We start from the raw sequence: 15,963 nt of genomic DNA on the forward strand, positions 1-15,963 counted from the left end.
GTTAGTGGGAAGGGAAGGGATAGAAAGTTACATAGATCTGGATTCACATTGGTATGTGATATGAACTATGCAACCCTTGATATGATTTAGTCTTCCGCCAGCCGGCTGTCGGAAGAATACAATAATTTTATTGTATGTTTGTGTATTAAATTTAATTATATACCAGGTATGAATAATTTTTAAACCACGCTTATGTCGGATCAACTCGTATAACGCACGTTTTAAGCATATCGTTTCTCAGTCAGAAAATAAACTGTATGCAATTCCGTTTAGTGTTACTGCCAATGCTGAAAAACCGAAACCCGCGCCGTAGCTTTACGAGAAAACTGGACAACTAAAATCGTTGCTTTTGAGTTTCACCCATGTTCTTGTATTACTTTATTTTTTACCCTGTCTGTGTACTGTTATCTAAAGCTTTAACATTTCTAAACGTGCGATGTACGATCTTTGTCACATTCTGTTCAAGTTGAGACAAACCATTTCGCGATCTGCATTTGTTATGACAACATAACAATTGTCATAACAAATGCAGATCGCGACATTATCATTTATGCTTTCTTTTCGGTAGTTTCAACTAGAACCTATAAAACCTTATGCGTGAGTAAATATGTACTCCCGATTAATTCACAAACATTCAAACCAGTGATAGAGCATCAGAACCTCACTGTCCATTCGTTCTAGCTAAGATCTCTACACCGCAAAGCTACGCAAGTCCAGGAATATCGGTCCACTCATATTTGATTCCTAATGTAGGTTTGCAATTGTTTATCAGATAAAAAAAAAATAGCGCTCCTGTTACACGGATTGCAGCTAGCAACAACATGTGCTTTTCCGATACAACACAATTCCAGTATAATATCGAATCATTTTACTCTGCTTAGTGTACCTTTTCGTTTGATTAGCAAGTGATATGACGGTAGCTTTACCTTTCCAGATATCCTTACGTAAATCAACAAACTTCCCCTGCTCAAAAAATATGATAATGCGCAGCCAGGCAGGCAGGTGTAATAATGATACAACGATGACGTTACCGGCGGCGACAACGACGGCACACTGTCTGTGAGCGACAGCACATGCCTCGCGTTTAGAAAAGCTCAGGGCGGTAATTCCCGTTACCATCCCAGTAGGAAAAACTTAGGGGGAATCAAACCAGCAGGTATGCAATCTTCCGAGATGGTCTGCTAGCCTGCTACTTTCCGGAAGTACGAAAAGTGGTCTTTCCGGTTGTAATACACTATGAACCGGAAACTCATTCGGAAGCCCATCATCCGAAGGCTCGAAAGATTTAGCTTTCCCTGAAGACTGCTTCACTTATGAAATTTTTAGTTTGCATCTAGATTTTCCATTTTGTCACCGGATGAAATCTCAGTCTGGCTCTTGTGCCATGAAACGCCGATTCCTACTGGCAACAATATCGATTTTCCATTCAATTTCCCACACCCCCTAAATCTATGCATCCGCACCGCTCGACCGGTTTCGTTCCGGCACGACTGATGGCACTCACTTTCGCTTTCATTCCGACACTGGTTGGGCACTCTCTCCTGGTAGCGCCGGCCGGAAAGAAGCTTAAATTTTTGCCATTCTAGATCAGCCCCCCGTCGTCGCGTCGGTGTTGCTGATAAGGATTCTAGATTTAGAGAAAATTTCATCCACGTGCTCCGGGCAACCAGAAGTACAGTTCCGATAAAAAGGACTTTCACCTTTCCGGGCGACAACGCCGCTTGTGTCGGCTGGCAGCTTTTGCGCGCAGTTGTCTAGTGCGGAACGGGGGTTCCCAAACGACTAGGGAAATGTACTCGGAAAATGAAAGTTATAGGCTAGATAATCATGAGTTGAACCAAAATGCGGCTTTCGGATGCAGCGGGAATTTTGACCGATTTTTTCTCCCACATGGAAATATGTTACTACGAAAAAAAAGTCTCAGTTACCGAAAGCCACGGGTATTAGTTTTCCGTAACATGGTAAAAAGTTTACATTTGCACCAAATATCATTGAAAATTTCAATTACAGGTCGGACTCGATTATCCTAGCTAGCATTTCCCAAAATAATATCTCGCAAACGGAATGCAGACAGTAGCTGAGATTTTGACTGATTAGTCAAAGTTGGCCTGTCAAAATGCTTTATAGACCATTGTATTACTCAGATATATGTTTGAGAAGCATCAGAACCCGACTCCGGATAATAGAGTTCGACCTGTATTTGCCTATACTATAGGCAAATGATTTTAATCTTAATTTGAACCATCGTAATAATGATAAACCAATTTAAATCTAGGTTTGATCTACTGGCGGCAGAAGCTGGAGCAATTACCACAACAGCCAATTTCATGTTAAACAAAATGACATGAATCTGCTAATTCTCATAATTATTTTTCATTAGGCAGTGGAATTTCAATTCAGAATGTTCGGAATTCTTCAGGAATTTGGAAACTAAATTTGGTCTTGATATGGCTTTGATCACCGCTTACTTTATTTTGTTCGCTTTTGATATCACCGAGAAACTCCAATCAAAAGCGAACAAGAAAAACTTCATTTGGAATTATTCATCCCCCAAGAGTAAACAAAGCAGCCACTAGCGCAGTCTGCAGGCCAACACTGGAAGCTCGCCCCTATTCACTAGTTCAAATCTAGAGTACAAATGGTTCAATAGTAAGAAATCAAAGCTTGTTTTTCTCAGAGATGGCGCTACCACATTAGAAGTAAAATCATTTTTCTTGTATAGACAAATCGCTGGCTTGCACTTATTCCGCATCGCAGCGATTTGTGCCTTGGGACGAAAAGTTGCAAATTAGTAACAAAATCATTATCCCTACGCGTTTCTTCTGGATTCATTGCAGTAACAGAGAATTGATTACATCACCATACAAATTTCAAGTTGTTTACTTCTTTTTTCCTGACTGGCATTTGCGATGTGAAAAACACATGGAACACGAGCGCCGTCTATGATTCCGTAGCGCAAACTTTTCTGCTTGTTTACACTGTTATCACGTTTACCGCATTTATCAGAAAAGCGCCACTATCGGCACTTTAGCATAACCGCAACTGCTTGCTTCCCATTCAAGATAAGATTCACCAAGTGCTAATAACGTAAATTTGATAATTTTATGACAAATAATGTGGAATATTATTCGGTTGGTTGATTCTACGATAAATTGGCTTTCATTTAACGAATTCACTTATTTCGTTGGATACAATGCGTGAGCTGAACGAATGCATCGAAAATGTGCTTCCTCTGAAGGAAAATGGGTGAAATCTCAGTGATTTTTCAATTACTTACTTTCAATTAAAAAAAAACCTTTATTCGGGTAATTGTTCCCTTCGTTGTGGTAGTACCTAATGTTGCGGTAGTGGCAATTGAGCACTTTTTCGACTGAAATGTTACCAAAAGGCATTTTTAATAGATGTATTATGCTTAAATTATGAGAATGCACCATTTGTGTGCTTAAGATTTGCCCAAAAACCTATTTAAAAATGCATGCGATTCTTTGGTTATAACTATGTTTACAAGCATCGGATCGCTTTGCGGTCTTTAACAAAGTTTTTCAGAACATCCTAGGCTATCATTTCATAGCATCGGTATAAAAGTTTCAGACAAACTTTTTCAACTTATGACAAATATGCAAAAAAATATGTTTTCCCATACAAATTTCAATTGCAATACGCAAAGTGTAGACGCAACTGATCGTGCTTAAATTTTGCACAGATACTCAGGGCCCGAAACGAAACCAAAAAAGCTTTGATCTTAGAAAACGGTTCCAATGACCCACACTAATGGTTAATCGTATGAAACCTAGTGGGGATGAATCAGCCTCGGCCTGATTTTTTCCATAATAAAAAGTCAATAATAATAATCGCATGAAACCATCGATTGGCTGGCGATAAAATATAGTTTTCTCCGATCGAGCTGAAATTTTGCATGGCTAACATGGGACCAAAATGATTTCCAAAAAGTGTATGGGAGTGAATTTTTTTCTGTCCCAGACTACGAGAGAAAAACACATTTTTCTTCGTTTTCGAAACATGATCCAGAATAATTAAACCAGATTTTTTTTTTTTCCAAAACTCTAATCTTTTGAAGACTGCTTTTAAAATTCCAATATTTAACCCTTTTGCCAAGGATTTCTTAAGCATTTTTATTAATGTCATCATTATTCCTCCCTCACCCTCATCACTTTTCACAAACATTTATTTATAATTTTCAAATAGATCTGATAAATGATTTTAAAATTATTATGGGAATAATATTTAATCCAGTTTCATACAGTTTTTGATTGACTGCAAATAATTTATAATACGTTTTCGGTAGGGGCATTTCAAATTCCCCAATTTTTTTTAAACAGATTTCACAGTCATTTTCCTTGACACGTAGTGCAGAACCTATGTAGCAAATATTTCACTTAAAAATAAAACCACTGCTGATGGATTCCTTGGATAAGTTTTGATGAATGTTGAATCGAACTGTTGCGGCCGAATTAATTTTATTAAATAAATAATGATATAATGAAAGCATTTTCTAGATGTAAAAGAATTACTCTAGATAAGGTGGCATAAAAACGGATGCCATGTATACTGTTTTGTTTTATATGCAGTTTACATACTCTTCAAAGTATTGATAAAAAGGCATTTCAAAATCATATCCAGGTTGGGCCAACTAGACATATTCTAATCTGCAAAAGGTTTTGACCAGTGAAGAGAATTGTCAGACAAAAGTGGCACGAAACAAGCAACAAAGAAGGCGCGACGATTACTCTTTATCCCTACTGGTAACAGATAATGACATGATCTCGAAAATTTTTGTTGCAGACAAAACGGAAGCTGAATTTGTTGCGTACTTTTCAACTCGTGAATAATCAATTATTACTAACCCAAAGTTAAAACTGTTTGATGATAGATCTTCAGCAGAGTGGCAGTGTTTACCGACTCGAAGTTACCGTTCGAAAATCGCAATTCAAGGCTTAAAAATCCCCAATCTCGTGGTGTACGATGTTTATCCTATTATTTTCAAGTTGGGTCAAACTTATGTCGCATTGGGTGGATTGTCGCAACAAATACAGGTTGCGACATTGTCATTATTGTTGCGCGATAGCTGAATTTTGATTCACTGGTTTTGACATATGTTTTGAAGGTTAAGATGCTTTGACAACAGTTTTAAAGACTAAGGTTTATAGAATCCTTGTAGCAATTCATAAAACTAAGATTATTGAAATTGAATCAGCTGATATTTCCCCAAGACTTTTTGTTGCTATTCTTTCTAGTTTCATTGTTTTTTATTTGTATTAACGAGATTTTTGCCCTAGGCTAGTTCATCTCGGGACCCACTTTTCACTTCCCTTCCGAAAAAAGAACTTACATTTTGAGATTTGTTTCAGAGGGTTTACAGCCCATGCAGGAGCGTTTCAAGAGGTTCAAGGGGCGTTTCAGAGAGATTCAGGGAGTTCCATTGTCGTACTCCCAAAAGTCTCCTGAAAACCCCAAAATCCTCTGAAATCCTCACGAATCTCCCTCATGAGATCCCTGAGACCCCCTGAAACCTCTTCAAGCGCCCTCTTTGAAGAACCCCTCAAATCACCCTGAAAACCACTGAATGCTCTTTAGACTCCCCTGAAACTACCGGAAACCTCCTTAGACTAAAACACCTTGAAACGCCCAAAAAATCCACTGATACCATCTGAGATACTTGAAATACCTCTGAAATGAATGAAGTCCGCTTAACTTCCTTAATGGCCCTGAATGCTCTTGAGATCTCCTGAACCGCTCCTGAGAATCCCCTAAAACCACCTAGAACACCCATGAAACCTCCTGAAAATCTTCTTAAAATCTACTGATTTTTTAAACACCTGAAACCCCTAAAGCCCCCAGAAACCTTTTTGAAACTCCCATGGAAAGTCTTTTAAATCACTCTGGAATCCCTTAAGACCGTCGAACGGTATTCAACACCCTGGAATGTTTCATTGAATCCCTCTTTGAAACCCTCTGAAAGCTCTGAAATCGCCCCAAAACCCATTTAAATCCTCTCTGAGATCACCATTAAGCCTTCAAAATTGCCCATTTATCACATGACCTACTGATAGGTAGATACTAGCAAGTACTGTGCGAAGAAAAGCTGTACTCGCCTAATACAAAGAAAATATTCATGAGCAGCCACTTATTAGGGCATATCTCTCTGATGCTCCCTTCCGACTCTTCAGCTTCGTGCATCGCTGTGCATCAGTAGCACTTATTGTGTGGGTGCTGCGAGAGGCGAGCATAAGTTGAACACAAACTTGCATTAAAGCTGCCGATTATCTTGTTTCGTGCGGAAATATTTCAACGATATAGTAGCACAGAGAACAGACGAATATGCTCGAACAAAATTGCTTGAAAATCTTGTGTAAAGAAAAAACAAGCTCAGTAGCGACATCGACGGTGACTTTCCCACTCAAAAACTAGTTTCGACACCATGATGGCGCATTCTGAAGAAATATTTCACTAGCGCACCTTCAAATTTTCCTACTCAGATTCTGAGCTGTATTTGCTTAAATAACAAGATGTTTATGATTATTTCACTATTCCAGCAACAAAATTTGAGCAACCCATTGATAATTAGTTTCATTATTTTCAATAAGAAACAAGTTGAACAAGAATTCAATTAATGTTTTTCAAGTAAAACCAACACATTCTCTTGGTGGAACTATACTAGGGTGCACACTTGGTGACACTAGCGCCAAAAGGTAAAACAACGGCAAATTTGTACCCCGATTCGAAATTTGACAGTGCCGCGTAATGGCCACATTCCCAGTTATTTCAAAACAACCGTTGCAATGCTTTACACAACTGCACTACATGAGCTTGGACGTCTGTTCTCTGTGATAGTAGTGAGTATGATAGAATGAAGTAGTGCGTTAGGGTTGGCTTGAATATTTATCTTGTACCTACCGACTTTTCGCCCCTCTAAGCAGAAAACCCTCTTCGAATGAGTGTTATCAGTTTTGCACCTTGTTAATTCCGCCCCTATTATGCTTATCCTTTGATGGATACGCGTATTTCGACTATCACTTGTAATCTTCCTCATGTGGATAATTGACATTTATGTTTTATCAATCTAAATAAGGATAATGACATTTAAAAATGTTATGGATTAGAGCAAAACATTACAGTATAACTTTTTCAATATCAGTTCGATATTGGGGTAGGTCGTTTTACCAAAACGGACGATACAATTATATTTCAATATACTGTGTATTCATAATAGTCTAGTTTACGAAACGACAACAGTGTTGATATTGATATTAACACTCACGGGCTTGGGCGCAATCTGCTGTCAAATTTTCATTCATGAAATGAGCGATCAGCTGATCCGAAACGTCATTCTTCATCAAATATGATTCCATGTAGGGTAGGTAATCAAAATTTGAACCAAATTGCGGCTTTCTGAAGCAGTGCAAATTTTAAGTGATTTTTTCTCCCACAAGGAAACAATTTACTACGGCATGTACGTATGTACATGAAAGCCACGGGTATAAGCTTTCTGTTAAATGGTAAAAAGTTTGTATTTGCACCGAATTTCATTGAAATATTTGATTTTTCATCAACAATGATTTTAATCTTAATTTGAACCATCGTAATCATAATTTGAACCAATTTTAATCTTAATTTGAACTACTGGCGGCAGCAGCTCGAGCAACTCACAAAACAGCCAATTCCATGCTAAACCATGAAAAATCACATTAATCTGCTAATTCTCATACCTATTTTTCATTAGGCAGTGGAATCTCAACTCAGAATGTTAGAAATTCTTTAGGAATTTGGAAACTAAATTTGGATTTTTTTATCCCCCAAGAGTAAACAAAGCAACAACTAGCGCAATCTACAGGCCAACACTAGAAACTCATCCTCGTTTACTAGTTCAAATTTAGATTACAAATGGTTCAATTTAAGATAACATTCTCCAAGTAAGAATCACTAAACTTTGATAATTTTATGACAAATAATGCGGAATATTATTCGGTTGGTCGATCCTACGATAAATAAGCTTTAATTTGACGTGTTCACATATTGCGTATGATACAATGCATGAGCTGTACGAGTGCACCGAAAATGTGCTTTCTCTTGGGGGAAATGGGTGAAATTACAGTGATTTTTCAATTGCCTGTTTTCCATGACAAAAACGCTTTTTTCAATGCTTTTAAAGTCCATGTTATTAGGTTATATTACGGAAAACTGTTTAACATCTTTTTCAGGACAATATTTGCCTGAAAAGTACGTCGTTTTAACGAATTTTGACATGGTTCAAATTAAGATTACAATTTGACTAGTTCAAAGTTTGATTTCTTACCCTATGACCAACCATAAATTACGAAACATTTTAAGGCGGCTAACGAAAGTTGGTCTATAAATGATGTGCCTTGTACATGAAACATAAAAATATGTTTTACTGTGTACGTATGTACATATATGCAGGTTGTGGAGATGCATGGTTGTTGATTTTATGTCATGAAGAAGTAAAAGATGGATTTTTAGGATAAAAAAAACGCAATAAGGCCGGAACAAATCTCATTTTCTTCTTTTGTCACAATACTCGTTGACTCGCTAAGGGGGAGGACAATAAATAATAAATGTATTGGACGAAGAAATACTCAAACAATTTGGCAAAATCTATAAACTCATCGGATTTGCTAAGAAATTTTCTGTGCAACTCTAATTTCACCTTGAAATTTTAAAATTTCTTGAATAATTTATTGTTGTCCCCCCTCAAAATATTGAATTTTGACCAAAATTTTCCGAGGGGGCGGTGACATAAGAGAAAATCGAAATTTGTGTCAGCCTAATAACAAATTAATAACAGTAGTTATTATTTCATGAAGAGATACGCTAATATGCCAATCACAACCCACGTATTAAAGCGATACTGATAACATAGCATGAATAAGATAGACTGTTCCCGCAAATAACAAGTTTCAATCGTAGGCACCTTCCACCACGCATAACCGCTTGCAAGATGTAATAATTTATGAGGCACGTCATATGAGTAATAAGCATCTACGACGTTATTTCATTATTATCAACGACGCTTTTCGGAGCATATTATGTACTTTATTTAGATCGTAGCGATCGTAGATGCTCTAAGTCTAAGTGGTTTGATAAGCCAGTGAACGTATGTTGGACGAAAGCTTGCATTCAAGAGACAGTTTTTCATGTTTGTTGGGGTAGGAGATATTGGCACTCTTTTGAGCCAGAAACCACACAAGACGTAGAATCCAGAAACGCTAAAAGCTTTATATTTATTTAAGGTTAAATATTTTTCTTTTCCAAAATAACAAAGGTACTTACACTGGTTTGACTATACTCCCTAATTATTCCCAACAAAAGATTTCTGTATCTATTAAATTCCTGCGTGTATCAAACTGTAAAGAAAATCTAATAGTTATCCACAATAATTTCCATTTAATCTATTTCCCTACAATTCAGGCGCTAAACTCTTTATATCACCCCTCAACCTACGATATGCAAATTCTTCCTGCTTTGATGACCGATGATAGATCTAAACAATTCAGACACAACTCTCTATTACATAAGGCAAAAGTCAAAGCAAAAGATACTACTGCAATACACACCTATATGCATGACAAACAATTCCACACGTCAGTGCCTTCTTTTACCACCTATGGGATTCGGCACAAGTTACCGCAATAGTTCCCCAACCCGTAAGGCTGGATGGGAGTTCGGCCCAATCCGGCTTTACTCAAAAACTTCCGGAGCATGTGAACTTTGCTGCCAAACTACATTCAATCGCTTCACCAATCACCGCATACTTCAGCCCGTTTCCACTACTAATTCTCATCTACCTCTCCTACATACCTACAGGGGATAGACAAAATGATCGGGACAGGCAAAATTTTCACTTTTCAAAAAATGTTCAATTAGCAGTAACTTTTCGAAAAGTGCATCAAATATTTTCAAATTTTTACTGTAAGTTCCTCAACTAGTTGTGTATCAGTGGACAAAATTTGGAAAAGATCGGACAATTCTTCACGAAGTTATAACGATTTTTGAAAAAGGTAAAATTATCCGATAGCCAACTTTGAGCTGTTATATCTCCGGATTCAATGAACTGAATGCAATGAAATTTTGTCCATTTATGACTTATATAATGAGCTATGAAAAACCATTGACTTAACTTAATATTCTTAACACGGAAGAAAGTTATAACAATTAGATTATTTTTCTAAAAAAACACCAAATTATCCAAAACATCAACATCGTGTCAAAATTCTAGATGCAAATTATAGTTCATTTAGTTTCCCTCTAATTGACTTATATATAAATGCATTTTGAAGGAAAGTAATAACATAGCCACCAATAAATTGAAAAAGTAATGGGATGCATATTAAAAATAGACCAATTTACTAAAAAATCGTGAAAAAAATAAAATCGCTATAACTTTTTCGCTTGTTAAAAATTTCAAGTCAAGTTAAATGTTTTACAGAGTTCATTATATAAGTCATGAATGGTCAAAATTTCATTGCAATCGGTTCATTGAGTCCGGAGATATAAAAGCTCAAAGTTGGCTGTCGGATAATTTTATCTTTTTCAAAAATCTTTATAACTTCGTGAAGAATTGTCCGATCTTTTCCAAATTTTGTCCACTGATACACAACTAGTTGAAGAGCTTACAGTAAAAAATTGAGAATATTTGATGCACTTTTAGAAAAGTTACAGCTAGTTGAACATTTATTGGCAAGTGAAAATTTTGCCTGTCCCGATCATTTTGTCTATCCCCTGTAATTGGTAGGGTATGTGTTCCATCATTAATCTTACGCTCCCATATTCATCCTATTCGATAACAAGCGATTACGGCACCGATTGATTCCGTTCTTTTTGTTTGCACGGGTGCTCACTTCTAACAAAAAATACAAAAATAAGAAACAAAACAAACAGCGCTTCAATCCGTTGTTTTTCGTAGGATGAAAATGGGATCCACATGCTCAATAAGGGAACTAATACCCTACTTCTACCACATTGTGTTCTAGACTATCTTATTCTGACTCTAATCTTGGCTATTATACCAACCGGTCTTGATTATATCCGTATACTGTCCAACCTAAACGCGTCTTTGCTGCAATCGGCTCCCCTGGTTGCCCGTCACGAATCTTGAGCGTCGACGTTACGTGTGCATTGTCGTTTTCAATTAAAATTTTGGGAATCGCATTCTTATATTCTTCGATCGGAAGTCCTTTCAGGTACGGAAACCTTCTCGCCAATTCTGAAAATCGCAATGATTGCTTCGGTAGATCTAATTTGCTAAAGGTGCGTGCACCAGACAGAAGATGCCTGGTATCAGCATTGGGCCCACTGATTTCCAAATCGACACATTGAGAGTCATTCTCGACTCTCTTCACATTGGCAGTCCACTGCAAACACAACTTTTGTGGTTTCCCTGCTATGCCTAACTCTTCAATCAACTCCGCATCGATCAAAGTCTTCTCCGATCCATCGTCCAGAAAGGCATAAGCTGATATGGAGCGACCATTTCCGTACAGTGTGATAGGAATAATACGGAAGAGTGTAGTCTTATCCGTACAATGGTGGTTGGTGATCATTCTTGGTGAATCACTGGCTATTTCCTCATAAGGCATTTGTTTGTTTTCATTCTTGTGGTCACCGACTTCACTATCGTTGACGCTGCCTTGCTGCTCTCTCGAGTCCGGCCACGAATGTAATAATGGGTGGTGACGTTTTTGGCATCCTTCAACGTCGCATTGCTTGCGTATTTTACAAGGTCGTCTGCCATGAGCTCCGAGACACAGTCGGCACAAACCGAGCTGTTGTGTTACTCTCCAACGTTCGCCGGTTGTTTTCTTGTCGAACTCTTTACAATCTTTCACACGATGGTCCGGATCTTTGCATATCAAACAAGACGGACTCGCTGGATAGTTGATTTCTTGATTTTGTTCTTCATCGGATATGCTTGATGGTGTATCATCCGCCAAGTGAGCACCACAGAAGTTTTTCTCCTCACCAAACTTTTCTTTGGTTGAACGTTGCAGATTTTGGGTTGGGTCGTAGTGCAGAGTAACATCTGTTGCTGCTCGCACCATAGTCTGCATGTACTGCGAAAACGTTCGGAGGTTAACTTCTACAAATCGTTGTTTGTATAGTGACCAATCAAGCTTCATATGCGCTGGTAGCTTCTCTACTAACTCAAATAGCAACATCGGGTTGTTGAGATGAGCTTCTTGTCGCCCAGCTTCCAAGTGGTCGCTTAGATTCTGCACGGCTATGCCAAACGCAATCAGAGTTTCCAACCTGTCTTGCCTTGGTGCCGGTACGTTTCGTACCTTTTGCAACAGTGTGTGGATAATGAGCTCCGGCCTACCGTACAACGTTTCTAGCGTGGCAATAACATGCGGAACACTCGTTGGCAATAACAGTCGGCTTCGCACCGACTCTAAAGCGTGCCCCTTCAAGCACCGTTGCAACCTCACCAGATTTTCGACATCTGAGAAGCCGCACGCCTGTGTGGAGTTGTTGTAAGTGCTGATAAACAATGGCCAGTCTTCGGGATTCCCAGCGAATGGAGGAAGATCTTTAGCCATCACATGCCTAGCAGCTAACTGGCGTGCTGAAGGTCCCTCCCAATCTGCAGCTAGTCCATCCTGCCCTTGTTGTGCATTTGGACGTCGATGCGGTGAGTAATATTGTTGTTGCTCTGATGTTACTAGTGGTGCATTCGTTCTAACAGGTATTCCACCACTAGCTCTCTGTCCTGCTGGTACTCCGGTGGATATAAACTGATCATCCATCGCACCGATATAACCTCGATTCACGGAAACTTGCAAACCATTCGGCATACTGTGGTGTCCACCAGGCGCATTGACGAACGTACTTCCCACCAGAGGAAGACTGTTGAATGAGCTGATCGGTTCAACACAATTCAGCCCTTGAGAGTCTCTTGTCGTAGCTAACGGAACAGAACCACTAGAATTTGCAGCCTGGAAAACGTTAGAGATGAACGGTTCGGTGGTCTTTCCTATAACAGGTGTCACGGGGTTCCCAGTTCGCCGCACTTGTCCTAACGATGGCTCCAAGTATGACCGTTCCAATGAAATACCTGCTAGCGCTTGTTCCAGAACACCCTGTGTGATGCTAGCCGGATGCTGAATGCCTCCCTGCCCAGCTTGCGTTCTAGTCATAGCCGCTGCTTCGTCATTATTCATGTCCATATCTTTAGCCTTATCCGTTGAAGCCACCACGGTAGAACTTAAAGTTTTCCATTTGTTCACTTTGCTAAAGGAACTCTGCTCGGAGACCACACTTCCGTCGTCGTCTTCATCATCGTCCAAAGCGATAATTTCTCGTAAACGAAACGATTCTTCCATCACCGTCTGCTCCAGCTGCAGTTGCCGCTGTTCCAACTCTATTTCTGTCCTCTGTTTCTCCTGCTCCAGTCTATGCTGCAGTAATATTTCAGCTTCCTTTCGCTGATGGTCCAACAGACGTCCCTGTTCCCGGCGCTCCAGTTCTAGACGTTTCATTGCTAGAGCTTTTTGGGCTTCAAGTTGTTCAAGCTGCAGGCGGGCTTTTCGTGTCCGTGAGCTAGCGCTTGTTGAAATGGAGCTTGCTTTGCTTCCAGCCATACTACCGACCTTATTTCGATTTGCCACTGATACAGCTGTTGGCTTGTGACATTTCGGGCACATAATTGTCCGATCCTGCTCTGCAGCAATGTCGTTAACGCTCATGCAGGTTTTATGCCACAGCAAACCGCACAGACTACAGTTGAACATCTGGTCATTAGCCGGTTCTTTGCATGCTTCGCAGCGCATTTTAGTGTTGCGGCTCCGGGTACTTCTGGTGCTATTAGGCATCCTGATTCGATCACAGTCTTTTAGATTGTTGGGGTAGGAGATATTGGCACTCTTTTGAGCCAGAAACCACACAAGACGTAGAATCCAGAAACGCTAAAAGCTTTATATTTATTTAAGGTTAAATATTTTTCTTTTCCAAAATAACAAAGGTACTTACACTGGTTTGACTATACTCCCTAATTATTCCCAACAAAAGATTTCTGTATCTATTAAATTCCTGCGTGTATCAAACTGTAAAGAAAATCTAATAGTTATCCACAATAATTTCCATTTAATCTATTTCCCTACAATTCAGGCGCTAAACTCTTTATATCACCCCTCAACCTACGATATGCAAATTCTTCCTGCTTTGATGACCGATGATAGATCTAAACAATTCAGACACAACTCTCTATTACATAAGGCAAAAGTCAAAGCAAAAGATACTACTGCAATACACACCTATATGCATGACAAACAATTCCACACGTCAGTGCCTTCTTTTACCACCTATGGGATTCGGCACAAGTTACCGCAACAATGTTGAATGACAACATAACGCAAGTTCTAGTTACATTTGAACGAACATTACACACAAAATGATCATTTTTGATGATGAATTATTTTTAGATTTTTGGCGTTTTCACCCATGGATGTTTTTTAAATCTTTAGTTATTGAATCGTTAAAATGGCATCTTTCCAACTTGTTTTACAAGTCTTCAAAAACCAAGAACATAGATCGCTTAAACATGAATCATTAAAAATCATTTCAGGTTTATTGTTGCTGAAAAAGGTTCAACGTGGTTCAACCGAGATCTCACCTCCAAATAGTTTAAAGTAAACATTTTTTTAATTAGTTTTACCTGCATTCAGTTTGAAGATCCCTAGAGTTTTTGCACAACGTTCAAATAAGTTTGAACTTCCAGAACTTCCAGTTTACATTTGTTTCGAAATGCGTTCCTACTATGTACATAGAGTAACCCTACATAATCAATCAAGTTCATTGAAAGGTTTAAGGTCACAAGGCATTCTTAGAAATATTTGAGTGTTCTGGGCCATCCGAAGTGTTCCGGAGCCCAGTTCTTATAAATCTATAGCTATGACAGTAGTTTCTTAAGCACGGGTACGAGATCTGGACTCGAGAAGGACATGCAAGCACTCAAAGCATTCGAACGTGAGGTGCTTAGAACCATCTTTGGCAGTGTGCAGGAGTACCGTATGTGGCGGCGACGAATGAACCACGAACTCGCTGTACTCTACGACGAACCTCCGGAAGGTGGCAAAAGATGGAAGAATGCGATGGGCAGGGCATGTTGTGAGAATACCGGACACCAACTCCGCAAAGCTGATGCTTGAAGGAGGCCCGGACGGTACAAGAAGATTTGGAGGGCAGCGCAAAAAAGGTATTAAAGATATTTTTACGGCTGTAGATTCCATGAAATATATTGCAGGACAGTGCGTACGATACTGAATATCCCGAAGCTTTGTCATAGTCTCTGATTATATTCTGTGTACATGCAACATAGCTCTATATAGCCAAAACAGTAATTTCAATTGCTGTAGATGCTAGATTTTGAACACCATAATAGTTGGGAAGAACCCCAGCTGATTTGATGATCATTAGCGGAGCCAGCATTTACTTTTTTCTTACTCACTCTCCTAAACATGCACAAGAAAGAAATAGATGGAAGAGGGAGCAGTTTGCCTCCTCTTTCATCTCGCTCATTTTGCTGCATATTTAGGAGAGTGAGTAAGAAGAAAAAAGGGCCCATATAGCCGAGGCGGTAAACGCACGGGTATTCAGCATGACCATGCTGAGGGTGACGGGTTCGATTCCCGGTCGGTCCAGGATCTTTTCGTAAAGGAGATTTCCTTGACTTCCTTGGGCATAGAGTATCTTCGTGCCTGCCACACGATATACACATGCAAAATGGTCATTGGCAGAGGAAGCTCTCAGTTAATAACTGTGGAAGTGCTCATAGAACACTAAGCTGAGCAGCAGGCTTTGTCCCAGTGAGGACGTTACGCCAAGAAGAGGAGAGAGGAGGAGTAAGAAGAAAGAAAAAGCTGGCTCCGCTAATGTTGATGATGTCCTTTGAACATTCAGAAGCTTTACTGGACATGACAGATTTACTGG

This window comes from Aedes albopictus, chromosome 3, assembly GCF_035046485.1.
Source record: "Aedes albopictus strain Foshan chromosome 3, AalbF5, whole genome shotgun sequence".
Taxonomy (NCBI): domain Eukaryota; kingdom Metazoa; phylum Arthropoda; class Insecta; order Diptera; family Culicidae; genus Aedes; species Aedes albopictus.